General features: G+C 45.0%; 1 non-coding gene across 1 annotated transcript; it reads left to right on the top strand.

The window, feature by feature from the left end:
• The first annotated feature begins 5,409 nt into the window (after positions 1–5,409).
• trnae-uuc (transfer RNA glutamic acid (anticodon UUC)) lies at positions 5,410–5,485 on the top strand. The gene has a single exon. It is a non-coding gene; the product is annotated as a tRNA-Glu (tRNA).
• Positions 5,486–5,801: the final 316 nt, after the last annotated feature.

Here is a 5,801-nt window from a genome sequence, read left to right on the forward strand (position 1 = left end):
ATTGTACGTTGAAGAACATTGTTCTTAAACTGTTTGACTATTTCCTCACACACTTGTTCACAAAGAGGTGAATCTCGCCACATCTTTGCTTGTGAATGACAAAGCAATTCAGGGAAGCTCCTTTTATATCCAATCAAGGCACCCACCTGTTCCCAATTAGCCTGTTCACCTGTGTGATGTTCCAAACAGGTGTTTGATGAGCATTCCTTAACTCTCTCAGTCTTTTTTACCACCTGTCCCAGTTTTTTGGGAACGTGTTGCAACCATAAAATTCCAAGTTAATGATTATTTGCTCAAAACAATAAAGTTCATCAGTTTCAACATTAAATATCTTGTCTTTGTAGTGTATTCACGTCAATATAGGTTGAACATGATTACCAAATCATTGTATTCTGTTTTTATTTATGTTTAACAAAACGTCCCAACTCCATTGCAATTGGGGTTGTATATTTGTGTCACGATACGACGGTGTTCATTTGAACTGCACCCAGAAGCAGGCGGAGGCTGAAGAAGTTTGTGGCGAACGGTGGATTGAGAAGAGATTCACCTGGCTTTGCGACGCTGTACCCGATGGCGCCGTCATTCTTCCCGGCTTCCATATTCATCGAGCAGACCGTGACATGGAATCATAGGGGAAAACAAAGGGCGGGGGGATATGCTTCTATATCAACGAAAAATGGTGTGCGGACGTCACGGAGCTCAGCACACACTGCAGCCCACATTTGGAGTCGCTGTTTTTGAAATGTAAGCCATTCTACTCGCCGCGTGAGTTCGCATCATTCATCCTGGCTGGCGTATACATTCCGCCTCAAGCTAACATGAACGGCGCACTGCTAACGCTCGCCGAACAAGTCAACGACATTGAAAAAAACCCACCGGGACTCACCCCTCATTATTCTCGGGGACTTTAACAAAGCTAAACTCAACCATGAACTCCCTAAATACAAGCAGCACATTGACTGTTCTACCAGGGAAAATAACATTTTAGACCACTGCTACACTACGCTAAAAAACGCATACTGTACTATACCTCGTGCAGCCCTGGGCTCGTCTGATCACTGCTTAATACACTTAATACCGACGCACAGGCAAGAACTTAAATGCGCGAAGCCTACAGTGAAGATAGTGAAAAAGTGGACCAACGAAGCAAAAATTGAGCTTCAAAGCTGCTTAGACTGCACAATCTGGAGTCTCTTTGAAAATTCAGCTGGCAGCCTGGATGAATATACGGACACTGTCACATCCTGTATCAGTTTCTGTGAAGATGTGTGTGTACCAACAAAGTCATTTTGCACATTCAACAACATCAAGCCGTGGTTCACTGCTAAACTTAAGCAGCTTTACCAAGCTAAGGAGGACGCATATCAGAGCGGGGACAGGGCCCTGTATCATCGAGCTAGAAACCAGCTGACTAAAGAAATTCACATTGCAAAGAAGAACTATGCAGCAAAGTTGGAAAAACAGTTTCGCGCTAACGACTCTAAATCAGTCTGGCATGCATTCCAATACCTGACTAATTACAAGCAACGATCCCCCCCAAGCTGAGAACACTAGCACATGAGCCAACGACTTGAATACCTTCTACTGCAGATTTGAAAAGGACACTTTCACACTCCACACCCATCCGGCCGCACCCCCGACCACAATCACACCTCTGACTTCTGCGTTAACCATCCATGAACAGGATGTTAGACGCATCTTCAAACAAAAAAAGATTAACAAAGCGGCAGGGCCAGACCATGTGTCCCCATCCTGCCTCAAAGTCTGCGCCGACCAGCTCGCTCCAGTCTTCACACAGATTTTCAATAGATCTCTGGAACTGTGCGAAGTACCATCTTGTTTCAAACGCTCCACCATCATTCCAGTCCCCAAGAAACCTGCAATCTCAGGTCTAAATGACAACAGGCCTGTCGCCTTGACATCTGTGGTCATGAAATCCTTTGAACGTCTCGTGCTGGACCACCTCAAGAGCGTCACAGGTCCCCTGCTGGACCCCCTGCAGTTTGCCTATCAAGCGAACAGGTCTGCGGATGATGCAGTCAACATGGGACTGCACTTCATCCTAGAACACCTCGACAGTGCAGGGACCTAAGCGAGGATCCTGTTCGTGGACTTCATTCAGCTCAGCGTTCAACACCATCATCCCTGAACTATTTTCATCCAAGCTTCTCCAGCTCAGCGTCTCACCTGCCATCTGCCAGTGGATTTACAGCTTTCTGACAGGCAGGAGACAGCAGGTCAGGCTGGGGGAGGCCACCTCATCCACACGCAGCTTCAGCACTGGGGCACCCCAAGGTTGTGTCCTCTCTCCGCTGCTCTTCTCTCTCTACACGAACGACTGCACCTCAGCGCACCCGACTGTCAAACTCCTGAAGTTTGCAGATGACACCACTTTCATCGGCCTCATCAAGGACGGTGACGAGTCTGCATATCGACAGGAAGCGGAGCGGCTGGAGCTGTGTTGCGGCCGACACAACCTGGAGCTGAACACGCTCAAGACTGTAGAGATGATCGGACTTCAGGAGGCATCCTTCACCACAGCTGCCCCTCACGTTGTCCAGCTGCCTTGTGTGAAACCGTCGAGACCTTCAAGTTCCTGGGAATTACAGTCTCTCAGGACCTGAAGTGGGCGACCAACATCAACTCCGTCCTCAAAAAGGCCCAGCAGAGGATGTACTTCCTGCGGCTTCTGAGAAAGCACGGCCTGCCACCGGAGCTGAGGCAGTTCCACACAGCGGTCATCAAGTCAGTCCTGTGTTCTTCCATCACAGTCTGGTTTGGTGCTGCTTAAAAAAAAGGACAAACTCCGACTGCAATGGACAATCAAAACTGCTGAAAGGATTGTCGGTACCCCCCTACCCACGCTTGAGGACTTGCACGCTGCCAGAACTCAGACAAGAGTGTGCAAAATCGTCTCGGACCCTCCGCATCCCCGGTGAGCAGCTCCTTCCCTCAGGTAGGCGCAACCGATCAATGCAAACTAGAACTAGAAGACATTCCAACAGCTTCTTCCCTCTTGCGATCAACTTCTTAAACACCTAACCTACAATTCCATTACAACATGCTGGCAATTTTTTGACTTGAGTTCATTGTCACATTTCCAATTATATATTACTCGTGCACTCACTGTAGTAGTCTCGCCATGCTGCACTATTTGCATATCTGTTGTTAACCAATACTGGCCACTCATGCCAGAGTAGCATCTGCACCATTTGCACACTGATTGAGGAGTATCTGCAACATTTGCACAATCAACATTGTCCCATTTTATCACTAGTCACTTTAAACTGCATACATTCCTTGAAGTCTTGGGGGTTTCCGAGGTGTTCTCAGGCCAGCCGAGAGACGTTGTCCCCGGGGCCTCCTCCCGGGCGACGTGCTCGGAACACCTCAGCAAGGACAGGTCCAGGTGGAATCCTAACCGGATGTCCGAGCCACCTCATCTGGCTCCTCTCATGCAGAGGCGCAGCGGCTCGACTTTGAGCCCCCGGATGACCGAGCTTCTCACCCTAATCAGACAAGACAATTATTAATGGTTAGTTAACAGATGTTACACGACTAAAATCTATATTTGTGGCAGCATTAAAGATCTTCGGTATCATGAATCTATCCAACATATGTCACATTTTCTTTTTTCTATTTCTTTTTATTTTTTTTATTTTGTACATTGCATCTACTGAGATCTAATTAAAAAATGACAACAGAATAATGTACCTTTACTAAATGTCCTTGATGACAAATAATCATTTTTGGCTGTAGTGTTGGATTAAGTACTGTAGACTTAATGCAATCACTAGCAAACATTGGTAAGTCTTGCCTATTGGTTACTTTTCAGTGTGATAACTTGAAGGGGAATTTTTTTTTTGAGGTGTGTAACATATCAGATAGATGACATTTAACCTTCATAAACTTTTTGGGTAAATGCAAATACCTAAAAAATGTATAGGTATAAATAAAAAAAATATATTTTAAATTTTCAATTGGCGGCACGGTGGTGACTGGTTAAAGCGTCAGCCTCACAGTTCTGAGGACCCGGGTTCAATCCCCGGCCCCGGCCCCGACTGTGTGGAGTTTGCATGTTCTCCCGTGCCTGCGTGGGTTTTCTCCAGGCACTCTGGTTTCCGCCCACATCCCAAAAACATGCATAAATTGGAGACTCTAAATTGCCCGTAGGTGTGACTGTGAGTGCGATTGGTTGGCTGTTTGTATATGCCCAGCGATTGGCTGGCAACCAGTTCAGGGTGTACTCCGCCTCCTACCTGATGACAGTTGGGATAGGCTCCAGCATGCCCGCGACCCAAGTGAGGATAAGCGGCTCAGAAAATGGATGGATGGATACATTTTCAATTCAATTAGCTCTGAATCTGACAATGTTAGCTAGCTCTCTGTTCACAAAAAATACCCGATTCTTTACATCAAATAAGTGTGAATTTCTTTTTTTTATTATTTTAATAAAGAGTAGGATAAACGGTTAAGATCCTAAAAGTTATTAAAAAAAGGCAGACAAAATTTACCATATCTCACTTTGCTCCTTCAGGTGCCCTCTCAACGAGTGATTTATTTCTTCATATAGTAATGTTAAATTTAATTAATGACATTTAAATTGGAAATGTCTCTTTGAAACAAAAAAATGACTTTGGGACATAGTTTGATCAGTTATCTGGGCCAAAACAAAATCAAGTTAATCATTTTAAAAAGAACAACAAACAATCATTTTACAGGCCTTATTTTGCATTCATTAAAGATCTAAATTGCCCGTAGATATAAACGTGAGTGGGAATGGTTTGTTTATATGTGCCCTGGGATTAGCTGGTGACCAGTTCAGGGTGTATCCCGCCTCTCGCCCAAAGATGGCTGGGATTGGCTCCAGCACGCCCGTGGCCCTCGTGAGGAAAAGCGGTATGGGAAATGAATGGATAGAGATTGGGGGGAGGATGTTAGAAGAAAGACCACAATCTACGACAAAATGTTTTAATACAGTCCATAAAGATGTGAAATCCTTGTCGTTATAAAATGTTTCAAACTAGCTCCTCCTTAACCTATTTAATATATATCCATCCATTGTCTTCACTCCATCATTCACCGAAGAACCTGGTGAGCTCAGTCGGTAAAGCATTAGTTTTTTTAACCTGAGGGTCCAGGGTTTAAATCCGTTCAGGTGACAAATTTCTTCAGCTGTTCACTATCACGCAGGTACTTTCACTCAGACACGGGAACACTTCAAAGCACCCACCACATGTTCATCAATGCACCACACACTCTCACTTTGACCTTGGGTATCTCGGTCAGTAGCATACCAGACTTTTCATCTGATGTTCTGTCTTTCGAGTAACTGTTTAGTCAGTCATATTTCTGCGCTTAATTTGAACCTGATCTCCTCACCTCATTGCCTCCCTCATTCACTATAGAGCCAGGATAGCTCAGTTGTGAGAGCATCAGACTTTCAATCTGGGGGTCCAGGGTTCACATCCCTGTTCAGGTGACACAATTCTAAGGAAGTTGTTCTCAAAACGTCACACAGGTACATTTGCTTCAACACTTCAAAATACCTGCCACATGTTCATTGATGCACCACACTCTCTCATTTTGACCTTGGGTATCTCAGTCAGTATGATACCAGGTTTTTAATCTGATGTTCTGTCATTTGAGTACCTGTTTAGTCAATTGCTCGCTTACGCTTAATTGGCACCTCGTCTCCTCATCTAACTCCTTCATTGGCTGTAGTACCTGGAGAGCTCAGTCGGTAAAGCATCAGAGTTTTAATCTGAGTCCCTATTCAAGTGACAAAATTCTTCAGAAGT

This window comes from Phycodurus eques, unplaced genomic scaffold (assembly GCF_024500275.1).
Source record: "Phycodurus eques isolate BA_2022a unplaced genomic scaffold, UOR_Pequ_1.1 contig_179, whole genome shotgun sequence".
In the NCBI taxonomy this organism is placed as follows: domain Eukaryota; kingdom Metazoa; phylum Chordata; class Actinopteri; order Syngnathiformes; family Syngnathidae; genus Phycodurus; species Phycodurus eques.